The sequence below is a fragment of the Leptonychotes weddellii genome, chromosome 9 (assembly GCF_054177405.1).
Source record: "Leptonychotes weddellii isolate Sample4059 chromosome 9, ASM5417740v2, whole genome shotgun sequence".
Lineage (NCBI taxonomy): Eukaryota > Metazoa > Chordata > Mammalia > Carnivora > Phocidae > Leptonychotes > Leptonychotes weddellii.
The window spans coordinates 13816094-13823926 of NC_138377.1; positions in this window are offsets into that span (position 1 = coordinate 13816094).

The window sequence follows — 7833 nt, forward strand, 5'->3', positions numbered from 1 at the left end:
CAAAGAAGCCCCCAAACATGCTATGAGGTAGAAACACAAAATTTGCAAGGGTGATTGGAGGGCAACATCTGGACCAAAAAAGTAATCTTAGCACAAGTTATATATATTTTAAAACTGAGTGTAAGTAAACTGAATTTCACTGTGTACAAAGCATCAGATAATAATCATGTTTTCTGCTAATCCAACAGGTTTCATCAAAGGTGATAAAATATACAAGCTAAGTCTGAGTTCATTCAAATTCAGGAAGTGATTTTAAAGCCCTCAGATAGAGTTTTGTGTATCAAACACATATCTACAAATGCTTATACACAGAGATGTGCTGGTGAAAGTTTCACAACTAGTTCTCCTAAAACTGAAAAAAGCCCCAATTTATAGCTTATTTCAATTTCTGTGGTATAAATACTCTTACCATGGCTGATTTCAAGCTACCATCAAGATGTCATTGAACAGAGTTGGGAAGAAGTGTGTACAATTGGCTCTTGGGAGCCAGAATTAGATGTGTCCAGCACACCACTGGTTGTACAACTAAATATGAAATTGTGGAGAGGAGTGTTCTCAATGGGTTGCATGACTTTGAAATTAGCAAGTCTGAAATAAAATGTAATACATGTTGCTCTGATATTATCTTGAGGGCCACTGGGCTAAAGAAGAGAGTTGAGAAGGAATGCTAGCTCCTTTAGTCCACAGTCCCCACACTGTGACTCGGTTGTTTTGAACGCTTACCTATCCTCCCAGAGGCAGTGAGACTTTGTTTGAATGACATGGGATGGGATGTGAAGTCTGCAGGCCTGGGTTTGGATCTGGTCTCTGTCACTCTGTAGCTGTCAATCTGTGGATGAGACACTTAGTTTCTCCCAGTCTCCATTTCTTCATTTGTAAATGGGGATGCTGTAAGTCACCTTGGAGAGTTGTCCCAAGGATTAGTTATAAAACACACAGCTTCTAACAAAGTGCTTGGCACATGGTAGGTAGGTTTTCAATATTATTCTTCTATTCTTTATTTGAGATAGTTGAGTTACATTATATCTTAGGTTCCTTACAATGTCTAAATCTCAGGAAAATGTTCGATTATATAGATTCGATTAGATAAAAGATACTAAAGTCCCAGGCACTTAAGTAGTATTTACTAAATACTGTTAATGGATGGATACATACCTGAAATTCATATGATCTCTTGGTTTTTCTCTAAGCTAGAAATCTGTGAGAGACAACTTTGACTTTTTTCTTTTTATAAAACAATCATCCTCCATATTAACTAAGTTACCATCTACTGATGATTTTTATTTCCTAAATATTTTTTAGAAATCCACCCTTCCCTCTTTATCTACCCAGTGCAGTGCCAGGTCAGTTCATCAGCTGGTTCTCTGCTTCCTGTCATGGATACTTCAAAACTATCCTCAGTAAAATTGTCTGTCACCAGCCCAGCATTCTAAGCAATTTGAGGACAAAGATTTTCTTTCATTTATTTTTATCTCGAAGTCCAATATAGCTCCTGGCACAAAATATATGCTAAATAAATGTTTATTTGATTGCATAATGAATGAGCCAACTTTGGGAAAAGTAATTGGCATAGTTTTTATTGTGTTGGAAATTTCCTTCCGAAGTGGCATCACCTATGTTTCCTTCTGGGTTTTCTCATATGTCATTAACTTCGTAGACCTTCCTACACCATAGGACTTGTGTTTCAGGACTAAGTACTGGTCTAGACATTTCATGACACGGCTCCTGCTCTGTGGAGCCGGGTGTGCCGTGGCTGGCCTCTGCTCCCCAGGCCCTGGCTCTTCTTGCACCATCTGGAACTTTCCTGCATCAACTCACCTGGGGATGCCCTTTTTCTCCCTTGGACTCTTTTCCATTCAGGTGAGCCTCTTTCCAACTAGAGGTTACTGACAGAGTAATTAAGGTTTACTTCTCTAAACTAGGGCAGATTGGTCTAAATTTTACAGGGTTGAGGAGGACTACACTGAGACTTTATGTGACCTCAGCTGTCGGGAGTGGATTTCCATGAGCCTGAATGAAAGCCAGCGTGTAAAGACAGAATTCAAATTAGGTGCTTCCATTACTTATCCTTACATAGTGTCTTTCAGCATGTCAAAATAATGCTGTAAAGGTGAAAACTCCAGTAAAAGTAGAGTAAGAGTAAGAAATTAGCATAAGTGAAAGATTGACAGCACATTGAACAGTCACTCACTGCTCCCAAATTCTGAACATCCAGAATGATTACAATTGGGACATTTACAGTTGGTTTTACACACACACACACACACACACACACATTCTTCCCGTTATTTAAAACTTTTCCTTTAGTATAAGAATTTGATGACTTTTGTAACTCAAAAGTCTTGGAACAGACTCATGGACTTGAACTTTAGGGTTACACACCCATGGTTTGAATCTGGACTCCGCTACTTATAGGCGTGTCATCTTGAATAAATCACTTAACTTTGCTGAGCCTCAGTTTCATCATCTAGTGTCTACCTCAGGGATAAGCGTGAGGTCTTGGTGAGATAACACGTGTATTCCCTCCAACAGGGTCTTGTATACAACTGATGCCCCAGTAAATATTAGCTTCTTCCATCTTCTCAGTGAGATGAAGGCACTCTGTTTTTAGATGAGACTTGTCTTCATTTTTTCCACTCTTACAGACGCCAGGCTCCCATAGGTTTTCCCTTTCTGTTGTTCTATAGCCCTTTCGTGTTTCATAACCATCAGACTGTTACATTTGTGTCCATTTCCTTGTTGTGAATTGCACCACTGTGTCTGTGTGTCTGTGCTTATGCACCTTCTCTTCTCAACCAGACTTCGGAGGTCATGTTATATTTATTGTAGTATTGTCCTAAAGGATTTAACAGACCAATCAGTTTCTTTTTTTTTTTTTTTAAAGATTTTATTTATTTAAGAGAGAGAGAATGAGAGAGAGAGAACACATGAGAGGGGATAGGGTCAGAGGACGAAGCAGACTCCCTGCCGAGCAGGGAGCCCGATGCGGGACTCAATCCAGGGTCTCCAGGATCATGACCTGAGCCGAAGGGAGTCGCTTAACCGACTGAGCCACCCAGGCGCGCCTGTCCTAAAGGATTTAACAGACCAATCAGTTTCTTACACAAAGTATGCACTGAAATGATACTTGATTGACTTTAAACTCTGAGAGTGGGCCCGTAAGTGATGAATTAGCATTTCGATTCCTGAAATTGAATTTGGATGGTGTTTTAAATAAGTAAATAAATAAATAAATAAACAAACAAATAAATATTTATGTCCTAAATAAAACACCATCCAATCTAATCATTGTCGCCTGATAAGAAAAAAAATAAAAAGATAAGATCAAATATGCGGAGGAATCTCTTCCAATTCTTTTATTCTGTTTCTAAGAACTTTACTATATAAAGCAGGAAGATAATTCTGTTTTCTTTCTTTTTTTTTTTTTTTTAAAGATTTTATTTATTTATTTGAGAGAGAGAGAATGAGAGACAGAGAGCATGAGAGGGAGGAGGGTCAGAGGGAGAAGCAGACTCCCCGCCGAGCAGGGAGCCCAATGCGGGACTCGATCCAGGGACTCCAGGATCACGACCTGAGCCGAAGGCAGTTGCTTAACCAACTGAGCCACCCAGGCGCCCGATAATTCTGTTTTCATTTAGTTATTCTTTTGACATCTCTGTGCCAGGAACCATCTGATTAAAGAAAATGGAGCACTCCTAATATTCTTTGCTACCCATTTTTACCCCACTTATGCTGTTTGGGTTTGGAAACAAATTACTGCCATCAGGGAAACCACTCAGAGGGTCCACAACAACATGGTGCTATAATGTGTCTGGATTTCATTAGAATTATTTGCTAATATAGGACAACACAGTCACCAAGAACTATGGAGAAAGATACAGCCACCTTCCTTCCCTTGAACTTGACATTTTCTTGATCAGACTTGACATTGCAAGGTCTCAGATCCAATATATTGGAGGAAGGATTTGGCACCTGTGGCTAGAATGGGCAGAAGAAGGGAGCCAGTATCTGAAATATCTGCCCATGATTATTCAAGGTATGGCAGGAACAGAGCTTTCTGTATGCAAGCCAAATGAAATTATTAAGGCTAACCTTCTCACTCAGCACTTAATAGGTAATCAATTTTCACTACCAACAGTGGAGGGTGAAAACCAAGGAAGGAATGATAATGATGCTTCCTTACATTTGTGAAGGGCTTAGAGGGTACAAAATGATTTTGTGTGTATTATTTCATGTAGTTTTCACAGCAACATAAAACTAGCCAGGACACTCATGCATGCATGCCTGCATTCATTCATTCCATAACACTTATTTAGCAAATATTTTTGAGGCCATCAACTATATGCCAACCTGTGTGGTGAGCACTGGGGAGAGAGTGGAGAATGAGGTGGAAAAGGTTTTATTGCCCTATTTCAGCAATGAGGAAACAGATGCATTAGGAAGTCTTGTGAGTTCCCAAAGTCAAATGAGGACATGCCAAGCTTGGAACTTAGTGCGGTGATCTGGATCTCAGTCCATAAACATGGTCATGTGGAAAATGGAGCTTTATGTTCTGTCACTCAACTTGCATATCAAATTCCTGTCTCACTGGGCTGATGAGAAAGTTAACATAAGATCTGTTGTCCACTTCTTCCTGGTTCATGTGAAATTCTGGGCACTTAGATAGTTCCATGGCACTGGGGGGGAGACCTCTGTTCATTTGTCATCTTTCCACAGAAATCTCTGTAGTGACACCACCAGTACTCTTGACTGAGACATCATAAAGGCAATGTTGCTCTGGGACCCATAGCCTTCCTCCTTTGGAGCCAGCAAGCAACATGTAAATCCCTCTACCACCCATCTCCTTCCCCACTACTCTTCCCAATGTCCTCGTCTCAGGGAAAGCTCCGTCTCTTCGTGTTTCTTCAATATCTCTTTTTCTGTGCCTCTCCTCTCAGGCTTGAGGATTTGGACACAAAAGCCTCTACGTCCCAGGTATAGCTCATCTCATTATTCTGCTGAGGCCAAGAACACACAGCCAAACCCCTTTCCAAATGGGAAGCAGAAATAGTCACAGGCTTTATACCAAAGTAACTTAGGTGACATACCATAGGAGGAGTGGGTCAGGACTGTGCTCTGTGGAAACCAACCAGCTTGCGAATAGCATATTTGCCTATGATTAGGGCTACAGATGCAGAGAAATCTGAAAATCAACCCTGGAAGTCACTGACCCTCGAGGAGAAAGCCCCCAAAACTCCATGTTCAGCTCTCTAAGTCAAGACTAGGAAAATGTTAGCATTAGAGAAAGAATTCAAAGTAATTAATGGGATGGAAGACCCTGCCTGATGGTTTGAAATTAAAATAATAAAAGGTGCATAGTTTCCCCAAGCAATTATTAACTGAAAGAGATGAGAAGTGCCAGCCATTCAGAGCAAAGGGATGAAATGCAAAAAGCAAAGAGATACTTTATATGGGAAATAACTGTAACCCATTTTCACAAGTGAAGAACTTTTAGCTTTTGGACTGATTTCCTTTTAGAGGAAGGGAAGGTCAGTTGTACAAAAATAATTTACGAAGAATACTTAAGATGGTATGACATTACCAGATTTCACAGCCTGGAGGGACATTTGGGGACACATTAATAATAACGTCCTGATTATAATGACTTTTATTTCTTTCACTGTGTTGGGGGACCTGAGCCCAACAATGCCTTTTTTCTATCAAAAATCAGAAAGCAAAGCTTCCATTCCTGTTGAGTTGTTATAAACCACCCGGAGAGGTCTATACTTCCCAGAAGTACAGAGTCCAAATCTGGGTTCTGTCGAGTCACCACAGCAATGGCCTGGCACCATCCTGTACAGTCCAACTGGATGGGATGGAGTAGGATGGGGTAGGTGCTGTGGGAGCTGAGTGAGGAATTTGCTTCTGTTACTTCCAAGGAGACAGTGCCAAGTTCGAGACTTTTCCCCAGGGCATCTTAATTTATGAAGAAGAGATGCTTGTGTGTGTTCTTTGCTTTTCCTCCCTCTGTCTGTCTCTTACTCGTAGCATCAGAAGATGGCAGCAGAGATCGCTCTCTTCCCACTGCCAAGGCTCCTCCTGTCCTATCTGCCTGGCAGGACACAAATGTTCACCAGCAAACGCAGGGCAAAGTCCTTTGCAAAAACATATTGATTTCATTCAAGGAAGAGAAATTCATAAACTGTACAACTGTATTCATCAGTTCATTTTGGGGGAATGCGATCTAGGAGTTGTGCAAAAATAAAATTCCCAGTGGCGGGCATCATCTGTTATCTCCTCCATATGTGCAAATTCTAAAGCTCACAAGAGGGTGAACTGCTACTGAATCTGACAGCTGCCTTTCCAAGTATCCTTGCTTAACCCAGAACCACTGTGTGGAGCCAGTCCAGGGCTCCTACTGAGGCTTTTTCTTTTTTCTTTTTCACATAAACTCTATCCTCCAAATCTCTGACTGACCTGAAACACCTGCATGGGTTCTGCCCACATTTCTCAGTTCATTCTTTTCTTTTCTTTTCTTTTTTTTTTTTTTTAAGATTTTATATATTTATTTTTCAGAGAGCGAGAGAGAGAGAGAGCGCGCACCAAGTCGGGGAGCGGCAGTCAGAGGGAGAAGCAGGCTCCTTGCTGAGCAGAGAGCCTGACGGGGGCCTCAATCCCAGGACCCAGTGATCATGACCTGAGCCAAAGGCCAAAGCTTAACCCATTGAGCCACCCAACATCCCTTGTCCCTCAGTTCATTCTTTTCATGCTGGCCCTCAGTCTTGCCTCATACCCTGGTCCTGAAGCTAAAGAAACCTATTCTTGCCCCTTTCTACCTAGAGACATAAAGGTGAGTGTGTGTGTTTGTTTGGGGATATGGACTGTGTGACTTTCTCTTCTTTCTAATCACTAGGGAGAAAAATTCACCCTGATTTTTTTTTTTTGGTTCTTTTCTCTTCCACTTTTCCACTCCCATACCTATTGTCCAAAAGTGTATTCAGATCATACAAAGCTGCTAACCATAAATTTATAGAAAGCCCTCATGACAAGGTAATAGGACATGTATACAGAATATGTAAAATATTATTTTTAAACTGATATACCTTCAATTGCAACAGAATACCTGACTAAGCTGACCTACTAATGGGGGATTATTATACCACTTATTGAGAAGGGAAGCAGTTGCAGGCTTGGTTAATTCAGAGCTCAGTGATATCTGGGCTCTTTCTTCTACCCTCTTGCCTTCCTCTTATGGCTATAAGCTGCAGTGACCAAATTACTACTTTAAACTGTGATAGCTACAGGGACACATAAAGGAGACATTTTCTTCCATGTATTTCCATCTATCAGGAGAAAAGAATCTTTTTTTTTTTTTTTTTAAAGATTTTATTTATTTATTTGAGACAGAGAGAATGAGAGAGAGAGAGCACATGAGAGGGGGGAGGGTCAGAGGCAGAAGCAGGCTCCCCGCTGAGCAGGGAGCCCGATGCGGGACTCGATCCAGGGACTCCAGGATCATGACCTGAGCCGAAGGCAGTCGCTTAACCAACTGAGCCACCCAGGCGCCCGAAAAGAATCTTTCTTAAAAGTCATAGACTTCCTGCCCGGTCCCGTTGCCCAGAACTAGGTCATGTGACCACCTCTAACTCAATCACTAGCATATAGGAATGGGTTTACCTGGATGGGTTTACACCAGTTATGACTCTCACCCTGGGAACAGGGCCACCTCCCTTGAGCATACTACTATCACCATGTAAATAATATTGGGTTTCTTTCCACAAGAAAGAAGTATGGCATCGTTATTGGAGAGACAAACAGCATGTTGTGCAAAAGTGCATCGTTGCACCATTAAGG